Genomic DNA, 19,705 nt, shown 5'->3' on the forward strand with positions numbered 1-19,705 from the left:
GTGAGTTTTGTTGCTAGATGGGTAGAGGACTAATCCTATTATGTCCTGAGGGTCAAAGTCTTTTGTCTTGTACATAAACTGGCATCAAAATATCTTCTGGGGGCAGGGAGCTGAGCTGAATTTCTGTCTCCAAGAGCATGTTTCTCAATTTCTCATCCAGGGAAATATAATATTCTGCCTTTGTAATATTCCCTAAAATATTTCATTCTTCTAAGAGGGGTGGATGCTAACTTTCTTCAATTATCCTATTCAACTGACCAAAATAAGAATTGCTAAGAAAAGAATGGAAGTTTTAAATATGGCCTCCTTTCTCTGCAGACTGTCAAGGCCATAGCATAAAAATAAGAAAATTAGGTTAAGTTTTCTTGTTAATTACTATTGCTTTTCATCTGGGAAATAAGCCTCTTTCGGGTAAAATCAATATGGATGTTAACTTTAGAAAATTGTATTGGCTTGATCTTTAACTTGACTGAACAGGAATTTTCTACCTCCCCACTGCAGTCCCTTGCTTTCTTCAAATACAGTTCCTTGTGTGAGTTCTGATATAGAGAACTGCACATAAAGAGGAAAGTGGTGGAAGTTGCTCTGTGAACTGTGCTAAGCTGAGCCAAGAAGCATCTTACAATACTAGACATTATCTTCATTTGAGAACCATTGTTTTATTAACACACCTTTTGTTCTGTAATCACATGCTGGCTAAATTATGCTTAGGATCATCCCAAAATGGGTTCAAGCCCTACATGGAAAAGGAGATGCCAGTTAGTCAAGATGATTTTAGAAGAGGCTAAGGAACATGAAACATTATTGCTGCTGTATGCTGGATAATGGAGAAAGCCAAAGGACAACAGAAAAGAAAGGGAAAAAAAAGTCAGAATACTGTATGTTTCATTGATTGTAGCAATAACACTTAGACTTATATACCACTTCATTGTGCTCGGAAGGATGGAAGTAAATCTTGAGCCAGTCAGGATCGAACTGCATTGGGCAGAGTTAGCCTGCAATACTGCATGCCACCATGCCTCCTATAGAAAGTCCTTTGATTAAGTTGATCACATCAAGCTATGGAATGTACTTAGAAAAATGGGAACTCCAGTTCATCTTGTAATCTTCATGCAAAACCCATATAGTGGTCAGGAAGCCACAGAATGGACAGAATATGGTGAAACAGAATGGATCCAGATTGACAAAGAAGTAACACAGTAGATACGCTGAATATATATTAAAGGTCTCTGGCTTGGAAAAAGATGATGTAAAGATTGAAGGAAGAAACATCAATAAACTCCATTATGCTGCTGATACTAGTCTGATACACAAAAATTTGAAGGCTCTGCAACCTCTAGCAATAAAAGTCAAAAGGTGCACTGAGAAAATGGGAACAATATTAAATATTATTTATTATATTATATTTATATGAAAGAAGATTAGCCTAATGACGAGGATATAAAACCGGCCTTAGAACATATTGAGGCTTCTGCCCTTTAGGATCAATCATCGACAATAAAGGAAAAAGCGATCAAGAAATACATCAGAGACCAGCAGATTAGAATAGCCATGAAGGCATTGAAAAAGATGTTCAGATATGTCTATGCTTAAAAAAAATCAGAATAGTGCAGGCAATGGTATGCTCTGTGACACTTTGTGGAAATAAGAGTTGGACTTTGAAAAAAACCAAATCAAAAGAGTGTTGACACTTTTGAACTTCGGTGTTGAAAAGATTACTGAGAATACCACAAATAGCCAAAAAGAAAGAGAGAGAGAGAGAGAGAGGGAGGGAGGGAGGGAGGGAGGGAGGGAGGGAGGGAGGGAGGGAGGGAAGGAAGGAAGGAAGGAAGGAAGGAAGGAAGGAAGGAAGGAAGGAAGGAAGGAAGGAAGGAAGGGATTATCAAACAAATCAACCCAGAATTCTTAACTCAAAGCACAAATGATCAGATTTAACAGTCTGGATAAAATGTAATGACCGGAGAAATTGAAAGAAAGGGAAGACAAGGAAGACCAGCAGCAAAGTGAATAGGCTCAATTATAATGATGGTCAATGTACAGTACCACTGAAAGACCAGGTTAGGGACAGATTATCATGGAGAAAGTCTATCTTTGTGGTTACTAAGAATTGATGGTTGACTTGATGGTTCATAATAATCAACAATATCAATAATCATCAATAATCAATCATTTTATTCTACAAAGTATTGCAAATCTCAAATTTATAATTGGAATTACAGATATACAGCTTTGTAGTTTAATAATACAATGCAGTCATGTAATCTAATATAGCTATATATGATTGTAAAAGACTTAGTATTTCAACAGAGCCGTTAACTCAGTATCTTTCCTCTTGTAGAATTACTTCTGATTTCACCCAGCATTATAATATCTGCTGGTTTCTTAAGGATTTTATAAGCAGAACTCTTTAGTTTTTAAAGGATAGTAATTGAAAGATTATAATGATATATAGGGCATGCATATCCATAGGAGTCATCGAAAGACGGTGAGTTTATGAACTTGCTTGGATGGTTGCAATCATAAATTTCCATGTAGTATAAGGAATGAAATATTAATTGTGCCCAAAGATAGCCCCCCTCAGAACTGCATTAATAGCATTTAAACTTGCACATTTACATTGTTTTTCCTCCTCCATATATTTGTGCCATGTTCAGCAGTACCATTTTAGACTTTAGGCATATTATCTTTACTTACGCTGTTAATAAAAGTGCTTATTGAATTACATTCTTGCTTGCCTTTAATTTTAGAGTTACATTTTAATAACAAAGTACACTACAGTGATACCACATTGAGCTCTATGGAAATACAATTATAGAAATATAATTTTCCAGAAGATCAGTTATAAAGTCCTGTGGATGCTACACTAATTAGATAATAAGATTAGAAGGCATCAAGGAGAATAAAACTGATGCCTGGGCCTGATTCATATTTCACATTGTAAAATGAACAAGTAAATGTTCTTGCTGATTTATAAAGGTGGCTTGAATAATGTTCTCTTATATATGAGATAGAGCATATAAAATATTTAATATATTAGATAGGCATATTTTTTTAAATCAGATAACAAGTTCTGTTCCATGAAATCTCCCCAGTAGAAATCCTGGGAATTCTCATCAATATGGAGAGTGCTTTTAATACTTTCTGGTGCCTTCTTTAGCCGTCTGCTTCGATTCTGATGCTGCTAAGCCACAAGCGCATCCCTTCTATAGGATTACCTGCAATCGGCTTCTTATTGAGAAATGTATGGAAGAAGAGGAATCAGAAACGAGCAAGTGAAGATGGAGGCTTTGCAGATTTCCACCCAGCAGTACAGCTGGTGAATGATTAAGTCTTACCAGTGAGAAAATTAAAAGCTTTGCTCTGGGATAGTTTGTGCAGTTATGCAGGAGGGGTGGGGAGGAGACACAAAGTAATACAAGAAAATGTATCAAAGGATAAAAAAAATTAAAAGATGATTTGCCTGGTTAAAATATATCTCACATCAAATCTTTCAGTAGGTTTTATTAGTTGGATGTGCTGTAAATTCAATGAGATGTTTGGAACAGTGATCTTTAAATAAGGGGTTCAGACATATGCAACAATTGTACAACTATGTACAATAGTACTTTCCTGCCAAGTGAAAGTGATCAAATGTTCCTTTCCCCATTATTTAGTGGATTTTTTAAAAAAATTTTTTGCCAAGGACAAAGTTGAGGAAAATAACAAGACCTCGGAAAGGATTGTTCTATCCTACACAAGATAGAACAGAGTTCTATCTTTACAAACAGAAAACTTGTCAGAGTATATTCATTTCATAGACTGGAATAGGCAAACAAAGTCAGCCAATGAATAGCCATAGCAACTAAGTCAGCCAATGGAGACTGTTTGGAAACTGAAACAGTATTTGCTGGAGACAGCTAGGAGTCTGGGCGTGGCTTAGTACTATAGCTCTGAGTCTGTGCAAAAGGTCCAAAGTAGTAGTCTGTCTGCTGAATTGAAACTAAAAACTGTTCTCTCCTCTGCTGTTGGTATTGTATATTTATTTCATGTATTATATTGTATATAAAGAGAAGTTAATGAATCCTGTTGAATCAGTTACCTGTGTGTGTTTTCTGGATGTGATTGCTGCAACAAACTCTGACAAAACTCAACCTGCCCTCCCAAGCATGACCTCCAGAGTGAAGCCCCTCTTAAGAAAGAAGCAGAGAGAGAGGACAAGAGGCTATTAGAGAGGCAAGGTCTCAGAGAGCTACCTGCTCCAGGATCTTCTGCTTGAGATGCTCCATGCCCAGTTTAATGCATGTGTATACTGCCTTTCCTCAAGACCTTATCCATGGGCTCCCATAGAGCAGCAATGTTTGATTAGCTGAAAGAGGAAAGTTTGATTAGCTGGAAGAGGAAAGCTGCGTTGTCTGCTGCTTATGGTGATTCCCTTTGGGAAGAGAGAGGGTCCTATTTGGAAGAGGGGAAGAAGGAGATTCTAGGCCTTTTCATGTATACCCTGAGAGATATAAGCAGGAGATGGGGTTATGGAGTCTCCAATGTATGTTCTCATGCTGCAAAAATAGATGTTCCTTCATGCCATCCAGATAAAGACAGTGGAACATAAAGGATTTGAATGTGTCGATTTCAGAATAAGCAGATTCTTAATTCTTATATGATCTAAACCTGGTAGTTGCTGTGGTAATTAGTCTTACAGGTTACTCTGAGTGACACAAGCAAACAACAACAACAACACACCCCTCCTTTTGGATTTTCCAAATCCTTACATTGACCACAATGGTTGAGCTAGGAGAGGTCCCTCTTAAATTGGGATTAAACCATGCTAGCTTCCCCACCCTCTGACAAATATTTTATATTTCATTTGCCCTGATTTATGTGCAGTTCAATCAAAATTCTGAAAGAGTTGCTGTTAAATGGCTGGCCCTTCATAGTACATATTCTTTGAATTTTAAAATCGACATTCTTAGCCCTGGAATAGCAGAAAATTATAGAAGCATAGCCTTTTCTCTTGCTGGATATGTGATTACTTTTTCCCCTCATTTATATTCAAAAGTAATTAAAGTATAAGAATAGTGTGTGATGGTTGCCCTGTTTGAGGTGAAGCAGAAACTGCAGCCTCATTGTAGAAGAGGGTGTATTTTTTTTCTATTGTAATTTTAAAGAAGGTAGAGAAAGCACACAAAGCACCATTTCTGGAATCCTTTCCAACCTATTTACCCAAAATGTCCACAGGAAGCATCTGTGCAACAAATAACATGTTACGTCTTTGTCTTTCTCCTTTTCATCAGTGTGTATGAATGTTGAACATATGCACTGGAAAAATAGGCTGAGCAATATATAATCCGGTCTGGATCATGTAACCAGAAGGGAGCAGAGAAGGTGTCACCAACACTCCAGGCAGCTACCCAGCTGCCTCTTCCGTAGGAGAATTGGGAGAAAAAAAATCTGGACACCTCCTCCCCCCCACGCAGACTCTTGGCCAGATCCAGCTCATTTTTAAACCCAGTTTTTCTTTTGCTGCTATTTCTCCCACACTGAATTTGGTCCTGTTCTGCTTAGCTTTGAGAGAGTTATTCTGCTGATTGAGAAACAAAATCCCTTGTCCAGCTGTCTACAAGGAATATAAATCCTTCCATTTCCCACTATCCTGTCCGAACTGAAGAAGCTTCTTGGATGAGAAGTAAAACATTTTCAAAGAAAAACAAGAAAGTCCAGTTGCCTCCTGAAAAAGCACCTTTGGGACAACCATGACTTGGATGACTGAGAATCTCTACAGACTATTGATACTATTCTTCTTAATGAAAAAACAATTTGACAATAGTGACATAAACCGCAAGATGCACGTGTTATGAGAATCAGGGTCAGTTCTAAGGCACTTTCTACCCTGGAGGTCTTCTTGCAGACATGTCTGGAGCTGATAATCTTCAGAACCATTCTCCTCAAGGAGCTCCGGATTACTTTCCCACGGCATCTCAGAACATTTTAAAATCATCATCATCATCATCTTCTTCATTATCATCATTTCTGTCAAGCAGCTTGTTAAAAATACCAGAAATTAAGGGTACGGGGCCAGAATTGTATAAGTGTGTATGTCTGTGTGTGTGTGTGTTTACGTGTAATAAATAAATGAATAGGTCAGGAAAAAAATCAAGCTACATTTCTGTTTTGAAACATGAATTCATAGTTTCAACATTGTAGATTTCTTCCTTTCAAATATAATTAATTGGCTTTTTGCCTCCATGTACCATTTTGCCTCCGCTATTATTACTCATTTGTCACTCATCCTTAAACCTCACTCTGCTCTTCCTCTGAATAATTAGAAATTGCAATTCCACCAGTTGAGTAGGAGGTATATTAGAACATTTCATCCAACAGAAATTCCTTCATGCACATATAAACAGTTTGCAGGATTTGCGTCCCAAAGCAGCGGAAGGGTAGCACAGTATTACTTTCAAAGAATTTATTTGAGATGATCAAGTTGACTTTTTTAGGTCCCATCAGAACTTGCATTGCTAAACACAAATGGTTTTGATTCTAAGTGCAAGTTTGTGCATGTTCAAGAAGGAATTTCCAAATGCATTGAAGCATAGTTCCAGTTAGTAAACTTAGCTGACAGCGCATGCCTTTCTGTGTTACAACATGACTAAACTTATTCTGGCAAACATTCAAAGAGATTACATTGTGTGGTATAATAGAGGCTTTTTTCTATATTGCTGGAAGGAAACAAATTTTAGTAAATAGTCAATATTGATTAAAACAATCTCATCCATATCATAATGTGTCTCTGTGTGTATGCGTAGGTGCAATTTCAAAGTTTATTTTCCCTTAAAAAGTGAGACTCTGAGGGTCATAAATGATAGAACCAACACAGTTTGTGAATTGCAACCCCTTTCATAATCCTGATCTGAGAGTTGCTAATGGAAGAATGGTAGGCTTGTGTTAAACAGAGCCAGGACCATATCTTGTGTTGGGTCAGAACTATATCTCAAATAGCATTTATTTTTATACAAGGAAGTGCCTTTGTATCGGAGAAGGTATGATGTAATTGGATTAGACAGCAATTCCAGAAACCTATAAAGTAATTGTTGAAAGCATAATCAACACTGTTAATTTATTTCTTACATTTGCAAAATAAATAAATAAATAAATAAATGCCATAAATGCTATTTCATCTCGAACTCTGCATATATTCGGACTGATCTACAAAGGGAATCATTAATGAAACCTTGCTCACAGATACCTTGCTGGAAATCTATTAAAAGTAACTGGATGGGGTTGGGATCTGAAGACTATGTAGGAAGTTGTTCTGGTTATAGGAAAATGAGGTGAGCTCCGGCGTTGTCATTCATGGAGTTTCAGAACCTAAATAAAGCTGATTGCATTGGAGAGTGAACAAGAGCTCTCTCTATAATTTTGAGAATTTTTTGTTTTTCTTAACTAATTGTAAATAAATACTATGTGATCATCGTACGACCAAAGGTAAACCATGTGTACACAGCATTTATATTTGGAAAGGAAAAGCAATTTTTGACTGCAAGCTTTTTGGAATGGAAATGAATGACTTTCTCAAGATGAAGAAACTTTGAATCATCATTCTTTTATTGTGACTTTACTCTTAAAATAACTAGTCCAGTGAAGGCTGCATACTTCTGACATAAAGTGTACATTGATTTCTGTTGAAAAACAGAAGAGAAGCTATATTCAGCAGCAATGCCTTGCCAGCTTTAAAAAATGTAAAGAAAAATAGTATAAAGAATTATTTCCGGTCCCCTTTGCCTGCTTGCAAAGGTCAGAGTTAAGGTTATTGCCATGGATTTATAAGGAAACTCATATTACAACTGTCTGGACTATACCTGGCTTGAAGATAAATCAGCCCAGTAAATTTCCACTGCTGCCAGTTCTTTAACCTTCATAAGTACAAGTGTTCAACCCTGGTCCTGTGCTTTTTCAAAAATGGTCTCAATGCCTACACGGTCAATTTTTTCCCCCATTCAGGTTCAGATGTTCTTAGCTCTTAAGGAAGGTTTTTAAGATTACTCTTCCGGACAGCACAACATAATGACAAACAGGAAATGCTCAGCTGTTCTTAACATTATTTCTTTATTTTTTTTCTTAAAAAACAAAACAAAAACTTAAAGTTGCATAGATCAGAATTACTCTGAGAGGACACTGAGTTCCTGCTGATGATTTCTTTCTGAAAGAAAGAAAGAAAGAAAGAAAGAAAGAAAGAAAGAAAGAAAGAAAGAAAGAAAGAAAGAAAGAAAGAAAGAAAGAAAGAAAGAAAGAAATTCATTGTATCATATAATGTATTAAGTCTTGGGGCATAACTTCAATAATAGGTTCATGACTGTGGCTTTCATGAATTTCAGGATCATTCTGTTCAGAGCAGCTATTTCTTGACACAGAAGAAGATATGACTGGGAATGGAATCATCTTTCTGGGCATCTAGAAAGCTTCGGAATAGTTAGGTCTGCTATTTAGAGTAAGTTCCCCAGTAGAAATACTACTCTTTCCTACCTCAGATGGAATGATGTAAGAAAGCTTAGCTATGTGGGAAGGATCAACTGTATCTTATGTCTTCTTCCCACAAGTGTCAGGCCTTTGGAAATGGGAGTTAAGGAATTGAGGTGAAATTGCTGCATAAATGTTTGCCTTTTGACCTTCACGGGAAGAAGCAACATCGCAGTGCAGTAGTTCACATATTATCAGATAATGCAAGCACCATTTTATGGATTCACAAAGAAGGTAAATGTCTGTGTTTTTAATAAGAAAAAAGTACACAATTATAATGTTTGTTTTTATTTCCTGTTCCTAGTTTTCTTTCAAGCTACTTGGCCTGCCCCTCGGCACTATTGTCGTACATTATCTTATGAAGGGAACATTGGTTGCAAATTGTTTTCAAGTTGCTATCTTAAGTTACAAATTAATTCAGTTTCTTTTGCAAATGAATACAATGTCAAATATAATTTGGTGTAAATACAAACTAAATCACTGGCAATCAAACACATCCAGTTCTTTTCCACATAGATAATATTTGCAGTTTTGGTATATGAGCTTTCTTTTTGTGTAAATTCCAACAGATAATATACAGGGACAAAATGTGATCCCTCTGGCTCTTTCAGCAGGACTTGTGCCTAGCTTCATTGTTTTGCAACAACAGTACAAACACTGTACCAAGGCCACTGAGAATTTTGTTTCATGTCTCTGTCTCCTGCTGAGCAGGCTATTTGGATTGTTGGAGAAGAGCAAATACTTCTAGCGATAATCCAAAGATTTTGTTCTTCCCCTATTGGTCTTTTCCTGAGACGAATATGTTTGCTGAAAATCAAATCCATTTTTTTAAAAGAAAATCTTAGACTGGAGCGTTATTTTCAGCATAACACTCCAATTTAAAACAAAGCAGAAAAAGAAAGGTTTTGATTTAAAAAGAACTGCCTTTGATCTGAAATAATGATAAGGGCTGCTATCTTGGTTGATTCTGAAGTGACAATGCATGTTAAGCAATAGCAATTTACATGGATTCAGCCTATTTCAAATGCAGTCAAATTGTTACCAAAACGTATGTTATTTAGTTCTTCTCTCAAGTTACTGAAATCCATATGACCCAGGAGTGTGCCACAGCTGTATCCCACTCTACAGAGTCAGAGTCTAGGAGTGTGAGACAGGGTGGGAGAGCACAATTATATCACCCAGCATCCACTGCAGTATCTTAGCAATGTGGAGAAGTTAGTGTGCTATATGACATATTTCCAGTGACTTCATCATTGTATAAGGGTGATGGAGTCACTAGATACATCCTGCACTGGGGAGAATAATAACAGCTCAGAATTAAAACACTTGGTCTGTATGGGTTGTTTTTTTTTAATGAAACTTGCTCCAGGTTAAGTTGTAAGCATCTGTACTCATAATAAATTCTATTCTATTCCAAGAGGTTCAGACACAAAAGGAAATTAAAGGAAAACCTTACCTGTTAATCAAGTGACACTGGCAGAGACATTCAAAAAAGCAATTGCTTATTTCCCCTTTCAGTGGGCTTTTAAAAAGAGGAAGGACTTGCTCCATTTTGTCTTACCTTTTGTGTTTGCCCCATTGGCACTCATTCCCATGTTTTTGGGCTTGGTTAGAGCTCCAGAACATAAATATCCAAGTTATGATTAAGGAATTGTATACCAAACTAGGACCAATTGGGCTAGATGCAATGTAGATTCAATTTAATGTTATGATCTGAGGTGTGCATCTGTGCATGTGAAATTTCCTAGTCAGGGAGACTAGCAGCTGAGATCTTCAGAACTAATCTTTCTGTCTTCTCTTTTTCCCTATCTCTGTACTTTTCCATTTCCTTCTAGTTCTCTGACTTGGTATACATAATAAAGATTCAAATTCTTAATGAATCAACAACATACACCTGGGAGGGGAAAACCCTATTTATTTATTTGTATCCCATCTTTATTATTTTTATAAATAACTCAAGATGGTGAACATATCCAGCATGCCTTCCTCCTCCTATTGTCCCCAAAACAACAACAACAACAAAAGCAACAGTGAGATGGGCTGGGCTGAGAATGACTGGCCCAAAGTCATCCAGCTGGCTTTCATGGCTACGATGGGTCTTGAACTCACGGTCTGCCACTTTCTAGCCTAGTGCCTTAACCACTAGACCAAAATGATTCTTTTAGCACAAATCTTTCAGCTCAAACAGTTACCAAAAGGAGAATTACTACTTACCTCTTCCTAAGTGAACCAAGTCTGAGAAAGATTTCTTTGAAGACAAGTGGCTGATGGTAACACTTGTTGGATCTGATACTCCTATTTATTTATTTTACTTATTTTATTCAATTTATATCCCGCCCTTCTCCAAGTGGACTCAGGGTGGTGCATAGCCAGAACTAAAACACATATCAATACAAAATTTAAAATTATTAAAAGAATTAAATAACTGTGGCCCAAAAATTTAAAACATTGAAAACTAAAACCCATTTGACAATTTAAAAAGTTAAAAAACTAAAAAAAAAAGGGGGGGCGGTTTCACGCCATGAAGAAGTTGTAAAAGGAAACATTAGGATTAGGAGTGGAACATTTAGAGATCCCCTTCATGGGAACAAGCAGGACGTAACCTCCACATTCTGTGCCCCATAACTGATTCTCTATTTTAAAAGGTATCATTCTAGGAAATCTCATGCTTCATATCTCTCAGACTAATAAGCCTCCGATCAGGTGTAGTCCTTTTTACTTAGCTAGAGATGAAACCGTGACCTGAGTCAACAGAAGCCTATATACATTTATGCATTTTGGATTATACTTGCACATGCTTCTATTTTTTTACTTTCCTTCCAAAGGTAGGGATTTGGGTGACTATTCATTCATTGGGTGATTATTCATTACGTACACTCTTCAGCCAAAATTAAATACTTTTTAGGGCTTTTCCATATGCAGTCTTTGACCAGCTGCCATTCCCCAAGATAGTGGTTAATTTTAAAAGTTGAGCCAAGTTTTTCTAAGCCTGTATCAGTTCTTCTAAAAGCACCACAAGCTGGATTTACTTTCCTTCCTTCCTTCCCTCGCAAAGGTTATGTTTTGTGGGAACTCTGTTAAGTTTGCTCCTCCTTTTCCATGCCTCACAGCATTTGGACACATGTTTTCTCAGCTCTTGCATTCTCCATCTTCTGCAATTGATTCTAGGAAAGGAATAAGGATAACCTATCAGTGAAGTTGATCTTAAACCTTCTTATTAGGTTCTAGTCACTTTCACAATACTTATATAAAAAAGATAAGCCTGCTTGATTTTCCTGATTTATATAAGCAGGAGTTATCAGCAAACATAGTCTCAATCCTACTTGATTTCAAGTCAGTTTCATAATCCTGGTTAAAAACAGTACTTAGCTTGATTTTCCCTGCTTTGAAAGCTGTAACGCTTGCTTCATCTCATTTTCCAGCCCTTGGACTAAGGGTATGGCTACTTTTCTTCTTCCACACATAGCTAGAGGTTTTATATTATATGCTATAATCATGGTTAAAGCTATTGTGAATCTGGCTGCAAAAAATGCCCCCTGCCAGGCTGTCCTTCCTGCATCACAACTAGCAAAGGCTTTTTAACAAAAAAAAAAAAAAAAAAAATCAGAATGGTGCTTTCTCCTTAACAATTGCAAAGACTTGCTATGTTGTTGTAAATGGCCAGACGTAGCAAAACAATGAAAATGTGAATGGGAGATGCGCTCTAGGGTTTTTCTCTTTGTTTTTTGAGGAATGGAGGCAAGGGACAGCTCAGTGGCAAAACACTAATTTTTAAGAAAATAAAAACTCTGATCATTTGCAAGGAGAAGAATTCAGCATTCATGTTCTCAAGCTTTTAAGTCTGGAAGAAATGAAAACTGTTGAACTGAAGAGCAATAGAAATTTGGGCCAAGATGATAGTGAGAGTGAATATTGAATCACCTTGTGGTGTGACAGTGAGAGAGGTATTATAGATAGACCGTTTGTCCATAAAATGGCTGGATCTGGGCATCTGGGCTCCTACCTTTGTTAAGAAAAATATTTAAGATGGAATTTTGCCATCTATTTCAAAGGCTCTTCAGAAGTCTCTCTTCTTTTCAAATAGAGGCTGGGCAGGCTCAAACTATTAAAATCTTGGGAGGTGAGTTTTCTGTCTTTCAATCATTCCAGTTTCAATTTATTTCTTCCATGAAACCTTGAGAAAAAAAACAAGTCAGCTGCAAGGTCAAGTGTGCTGTCACTGATTTAACAGATGTTTGATCACAACCAGAAGTTTAAACATCTTAACAGACAACTGTCACCCCTATAAGTAGAAGTATAAGAATATCTATAGTACATTTTCATGCTAAAGAACCTCTATAGATATTAACAGATTTTATTCAGTACTGGAACTCATTTCCTTCTAACAAGCTTTATGTCCAGCAGCAATCTTTTCCATGATGTTCTAATCTAAACCAATAATTCTCAACCTTTCCCTTCTTGGATCCCGCTCATTTTATTAAAAATTCAGCCAAAAGGGGATATAAGTTTAAATGCATTCTGAAGGTCAGGAAACCACTTACCGAGACAATAAAGTACAGCAAAAATATTTTAATAATATTATGTCCCAATTCAGACTTGCTTTTTTTCTTGTTTCTTCTCCTTTCCGGTAAAAGAAAATTTGTAAATTGGGTTTCGCTGTAAAGATAAAATATTTCTTGTGGAAGGGGGTAGGAGGAGACATTTCTATTTTTTTTAAAAAAGGGAGTGGGGGAACTTCCAAAGAACAGAAGCAAATCTAATTTACACCAATCCATTTACTATACTTCTCTGTATCTTTTTATCCTTGCCTGCCATCCCTGCTTCTATCACATCCATACGGCACCTAAAGAACTGTCATTATTCTTTAAATTTCTCACATTACTTTCTTTGAGGATCTCATTAACTTCATCCATCCACCTCCCTTAGTCTTCCCCTTCATCTTGACCCATTCATTTTTCTTTCATATATCTTCAATCAGTTTCTTTATAATCACTCCATTGGCTTTGCTTCTTTTGTGTTAGTCGCTGACTTTCGAATTCAATCCATATTCATTCATCACTCATTTATACTTGACCTTACTTCTGCTTGCTTAATTACATCCACTTTTTAAGTAGCCGATTTGATTGCATTTAACTTGTATGTCTCTTGACATACTCAATTCTCATTTCTATATAAGAAGTGGACAAAAGCATTCTTCTACCGATAGCCATTTTTTCCTCCTTTTACATTCATTTCTCCAGACAAATTATCCACTGTTCTTCTGTTTTTCTGCATCGTAAATGTTCTGCATCTAATTTCCCTATCCTTGGTAAATGTCCTACCATGATATACAAATTCATCTCCTTCGTTTGTTTGTTTGTTTTTTGCCATTTATATACAACTTGAAATCATTCAGTCCATTTTCCATTCAATTACAATTATCTTGGTCTCTGAAACATTGTTAGAGCCATGCTCATGACTGCCTTGTGCAGCATACAAAATTTTGCATACATTCATATCCACAACTGACACAACATTAAAAGCATTAAAAGTTATGCACAGTATACATTCATCAATAAATATATTAAGCAATGAGTGGAATTTTTACACTTGTCTTTCTATGTGCTTAGTGTTGAACTATTCACTATGTATTCCATTTATTCTTAAATATGCTTTATTTCTATCAAAAAGCCCTCTTGTGGGATTCGGCAAATAGTTCCAACTCCAAAATCCACAAAGTTTTAATATATTTATATATTCAAACATGGCTGAAGAAACAAATCTCTGATCTGCTCATTCCCTCCTTGGCATAAAGCCAGACTGCATCTCTGAAAATTTTGCTCAGTGTCACCTCTCATAACATTTCCGTTGAGATTTTATTACAGACCTTCTGGTTACTCTGAAAAAAAAATAATTCCTCCATAATTTTTCTTTCCCTCTTACTGTATTTTCCTTTGCGAACTGGAATGGTAACAGTATTTTTGAAATTATCAAATACAGTTACAGACTTCCCATGAACCCTGAGAAAGTTTGGATAGCCACTTCATGATCAAACCAGATTCATCATTTAATGTTTTTCCTGTTACACCAACTGCACTTTCAGTCTTTTTCAATGTTTTCACAGCAATTTTTTTTACTTTGCTTTTAGCAACTTTTACTCCATTTTTTCTTACATACTGACATTTATACTATTTGTGTCATTTTTACTCTTCAACATTTCATTCTCTTCCTCATGGAGAATATTCCTTCCAACCTTCCCTCACATTAATTTCATCATCAATAATTTCCTCAATTTTCTTCTTGAATTGTTAGTCTTGGGAGGTACCTTGTTGAGCCTTTTTCATCCATTTCTAAATCATTTTTATTCCATCAATATTGATCTATATTTTCTCTCTTTTATTTCTTTCTTGTTCTCTTTTATTATATACTTTGCAATCATCTTTTTTCCTCCTTGTACAATATAATTCCCATCTTCATTTTTACAGCAGTGTTTCCCTTTTATGCATTATTTCTCTTCCTCAGTCTCTTTCACATCATTATTTCACCAAGTTTTTTCATACTTTCCTTTAGCACAGCACACTTCTATGGCATTCTATAATGTTGATGCTATTCACCAAACCATCATTTGCATTCAGTCTTGAATCTCCAAATGTCCTAATCATTTTTGTATCCGTCATCTTGTTCTTACCTATCTATTTATGACATTTAAAATAATGATTCCTCAAGCCCATCCCATTTGTTCAAAATGTTGTACAGTTTTTCTCCAAAGTCACATGTGAATCTTTGATTAGCACCATTGATTGGAGTGTAATATGTAACTATCATCAGCCTGTGAATTCCTATTTTCTTATTCACCTACTTCTAGATGGCAGTGTTGCCTACTTTCTGATCCACAGTTTACCTATTTTATTCTTAATTAAAGCCACGCCTTCATTTCTTCCACTCCACAAGATCAGATCACTTTCATTCAGATCCATTACATATTTACCTTATCTTAATTTTACATATAATATGCCTGCTTTTCTTTCTTTCATTTAAGGCACTAATTCATGCACCTCTTATGTTCCAACTCACAATCTCCAATATGCTACACTCATCAATGACCTCGTGATCTCCTCTGCCCATGCTGGCTTGATTGACACTTTCAAATAATGCTTTTTTGAAAAATAGAGTAAATTCAATTATGAATCTTAGTTACACTAACTTAAGAGCCATGGTCGCACAATGGTTAGAACGCAGTATTGCAGGCTAACTCACTGCTCACTGCTCACTCCAGGAGTTTGATCCTGATCGACTCAAGGTTGACTCGGTGTTCGATCCTTCCAAGGTCAGTAAAGCGAGGACCCAGATTGTTGGGGGGGGGGGTAATAGGTTGACTCTATAAATCGCTTAGAGAGGGCTGTAAAGCACTGTGAAGTTTTATATAAGTCTTCGTGCTATTTCTTTTGCTATTGCTACATTCATGCCATATGCAATATTTCTTGCTTACAGTAAGGACATAGTGCTGGTCATTTTGGATAAGTGTCAAAAAAGCTCAGTTTTACCCCAAACATGTTCACGTTATGCTATGTAAGTTAAAATATCTAATTTAAAGATTATTTGAAACTCAACATATTGTCGTCTCATCTCTGCAAGGGGGAAAGAGGTACTTGCAGTGTACTGATGCAGAAATGTTCTCTTGTGGCAATGGCAATGGCAAAGGATGTCTCCTCAACCAAATCGCCCGGCAGTAGCCACTGACTCCTATTGGTTCTCTATAGTTTCAAATTAAGGATTGCCTTACCTCACCATCTGAAACAGTTCTTAAGAGATAAGAGAACAGAAGCTACCTTTAAATATAATAAGCACCTTTATGCAGGTAATAACAGATGCCTTAATCTAGAAATTGTTGATTATCTGAGCTCTCACTATTTCTAATTCCAGAGGGCTAAATCAGCAGTTCTTTTATGTGTTGAATGAGGTTTTTTTTCTCCCTCTGCATAGTAATAATAACTGTTCTGCCTCCCAGGACAAGATCCTTTGCTTCACGCTGTGTCTGCTAGACATTTCACTTTGGGAGCCTGGCAAGACAGATGTGGCCTCCAAATTTTTCTTCATGTTGATTAATTCTCTGCCACTGAGGGAAACTTCAGTAAACAGCTTGAATCCAATCCAGGTTCTGGCATCATAGAGACAGCTATTTCTTTTTAGTTACCCACATGTTCACCATACAATAAATAACCCAGAAATAACATTACATGAGAGACAGGCAGGCTGAAACTGTTGTGCATTGGTGGCAAGTTTTTATCCTCTCCCCTCTTTGTGTTTTCATTCTAATTATTATTATGACTGGATACTTAGCCTTAGGTGTGCTGAGGAAATCAGTATGACTCATCTGTCGAGTGCTGGCAAATGCTGGGGTGGATGTTGTCCTGGTGGGTTAATCATTCCCAACTTTGCCTTAAAGATTTGCTAATTCCTATGGCTGTGCAAAGCAGCTATTGTGGGCTTAGTGGGTGACTTCTTTGCTGAAATAGCCTTTTGGCAATGTCGCTTATAAACTGGGTCATGAAATTAGAGAAAACAATAGCTGTCTTGAGGAGAGGAGCCTGGCACACAGCATACATTGTCAGTAACGATCATCTGAGCCTCATTTGGTGCCATTCTTTATGCAGCTTCTCTTAGTGTCAGATTCTTTCACTTTTATTATTATTATTATTATTCAATCCTCCAAGCTGCAATATCTTCTACAGCAGAGTGATTTTGCTACTCTGGCATCTTTCCCCTAATTTTCTGGACAGGAACAAACTATTGGCACATCTCACATAAGGACGACTGCAGTGGTTGTTAATTCCCTCTCCATCCAATACACACATATAATTCTGTGTTTCCTTTCTGTACAATACCTAATATTTGAGGGGGAGAGACTAGGATCCATTACCAGGATTTAAGGAAGTCATCCTCCTTAAAGTCATTTTGGGAAGGTTGAATCGCAGTATGTTTTGGCAACCATTGGCACCAAATGACACCCCCCATCCCCCGGCAAATGATGAGCAACTTGTGGCCTACATGCAGCTTCCCAACTCCAAAGGAGCTGCATTCTGTAATGAGATCTCTCCTCCTCCTCCTCCTTTTCCTTGAGCACCAGAATAATGATAGCACTGGGTATCTTCAGACTGAAGTAGGCATACCATAACTATTTTGAGATGTTGAAAACAACATGCATCTGGCTTTGGAAGCCTGCTGTTTTTAAAAGGCCATGCCCTTCTCTATCAGCCCCTGACTTTGCCAAGCAGAGAAAATGGGGACTGTCTTGAGACTTCCCCAGCTTGATGCTCTTGGAGTATCCCCAGGGGTGTGCCTATAACTAGAATGTAATCTGCAAGCTTGACCCAATGTGTCCTTGAACGCCAACTATTTTTTTTGAAAGAGTTGTTTAAGTTTCAAGTCCTAATTGAATGCTCTTCCTTGCTCTTTTCCTAACAAATCAGTGATGCCCATGCCATGCCCAAGATAAATGATCACAATTGAGAACACGTAAAGTTCTGAACATGAGGGAGACGCTGTGATATAATCTTTATCTTATGATACCTATGGATCTCTTTGTTCTACTTCAATATATTTATCTATTTTTTTCTACTTCTGAAATATTTTATGCTGAGAATGTCATTTTAAAGACATGAAATATCTTTCTGTAGTTTAACTTTAGAGACTAAGTGGTAGACTGTATAATACTTACATGTAGCAAAGTGACTGGATCCAGGGCCAATCTGTAACTTGTGTTAGCTTGTTACAGCAATGAAATCAGGTCCAGCCTTGAAGGTCATTATATACTGCTCAGTTTTCAGTAGTATCGTCTTACTGGATCAGGGGTGAAATGCTATCGGTTTACACCAGTTTGACCGAACCGGTAGCGACAGTGGGTGGTTGTTCAGTGAACCGGTAGCAGTGGTAGACCGAGGCTCCTCCCACCCACCTGGACGACATTATTTCCTGGTTTTAACCAGGAAGTAACCTGTTTTTGATCCTCTGCGGATGCGTAGAAGACTTTGTGCATGCGCAGAGGATCCAAAATCACATGTGATGCACACACACACACTTCTGAACCGGTAGGGAAGATAAGTAGATTTCACTCCTGTACTGGATGTAAGGGTTGAAGCAGAAACCAGGTCAGAGAAGGGCACTGTTAAATGCTGAGCAGGTCCACACCAATCTTAAGGCTGGGAAAGGAGTGGCTAAGAGTCTGTTAGCTCAAAAGAAGAGGATGAAAATGCATAAGATTTAATCTCTGGGGGTGGCAGAGATATGGGTTTGATTTCTATATTCTCTGTCTGTCTGTTCTTCTGCATATACTGTGTATGACGTCTTTCTAGTTTACAATGACATGTATCCAGCAATGTGAAATCACTGAAGTTTTTGCTACTAATTCATGAATGTGAGGTTGAGTTTCCAGAAGAATAAATATTCATAACAATGCCTGATTCTGTATGGTCCCAGAAATATGAAGCCCAGTTTTCTCATGGTTAGAATGGGCAGGCAATCATTTCTGAAGGGCAGAAACAGATGGCACCACTCCCTTTTAATCCCGTATTCACCTTCAAATGAAACACACGGTGTGTTTCTCTGCTGAACTTTGGACACTATTCTCCCTTTTATGTTGTCTTGAATCCTTCTGTCCATTTGAGCTGCAGCTAGAGCAGGGGTCTCCCAACTTGGCAACCTTAAGACTTGTGGACTTCAACTCCCATAATTCCTCATCCAACCATGCTGGCTGGGGAATTCTGGGAGTTGATGTCCACAAGTCTTAAAAGTTGCCCAGTTTGGAAACCCATGAGCTAGAGCATTTCAGTTGACTGTAGGCTAATCTCAGCAATGTATCAGCTACTTTTCAAAGGCAAGGTTGCCTCTTCAACCTAGTCAATGCTTACCCCTGCATTCTAATAGCTGCTATATCTCTTTTCCCTCTCTCCCTCCCTCGCCTCTCAAATAACATAGCGGTTAAGATCTTCACTTAGATACAGAAAGTTTCCAGTTTAAAACTTAACAGAAACATTGTTTAATTACAGTTTTCCTTTAAAAAAAAAAATCCAGGAGTTTGCTGTTTAAAAAATTCAGATACCTGAAGCAGAAAAGCGTCAGCTGCAGCTCCCAGACAGAAAAGATTATGTGGCGTCTTTCTTAGTTTTGTTGACTTCTCTAATATTGCTACTGGAATGGATGAATTGTGTTAGAAGAGCTCTTGAGTTTTATGGTT

At 37.2% G+C, this 19,705-nt stretch overlaps 1 protein-coding gene and 1 long non-coding RNA gene across 4 annotated transcripts in view; one reads left to right on the top strand and one right to left on the bottom strand.

Moving 5' to 3' along the window:
- Positions 1-19,705, top strand: part of PACRG (parkin coregulated) — a 266,103-nt gene that overhangs the window by 243,898 nt on the left and 2,500 nt on the right. The window lies entirely within an intron of this gene.
- On the bottom strand, positions 4,215-19,680 carry LOC117672070 (uncharacterized). Of its 2 annotated transcripts, XR_004593112.3 has the most exons (3): positions 19,571-19,680; positions 12,497-12,667; positions 4,215-11,657 (listed from the first exon to the last, which is right to left on the bottom strand). It is a non-coding gene; the product is annotated as an uncharacterized LOC117672070 (long non-coding RNA). The 2 variants fall into 2 exon arrangements; XR_015732649.1 differs by lacking the exon at positions 19,571-19,680 and having other exon boundaries at positions 12,497-12,690.

Source organism: Pantherophis guttatus, chromosome 1 (genome assembly GCF_059756535.1).
Source record: "Pantherophis guttatus breed Tessera chromosome 1, ASM5975653v1, whole genome shotgun sequence".
Lineage (NCBI taxonomy): Eukaryota > Metazoa > Chordata > Lepidosauria > Squamata > Colubridae > Pantherophis > Pantherophis guttatus.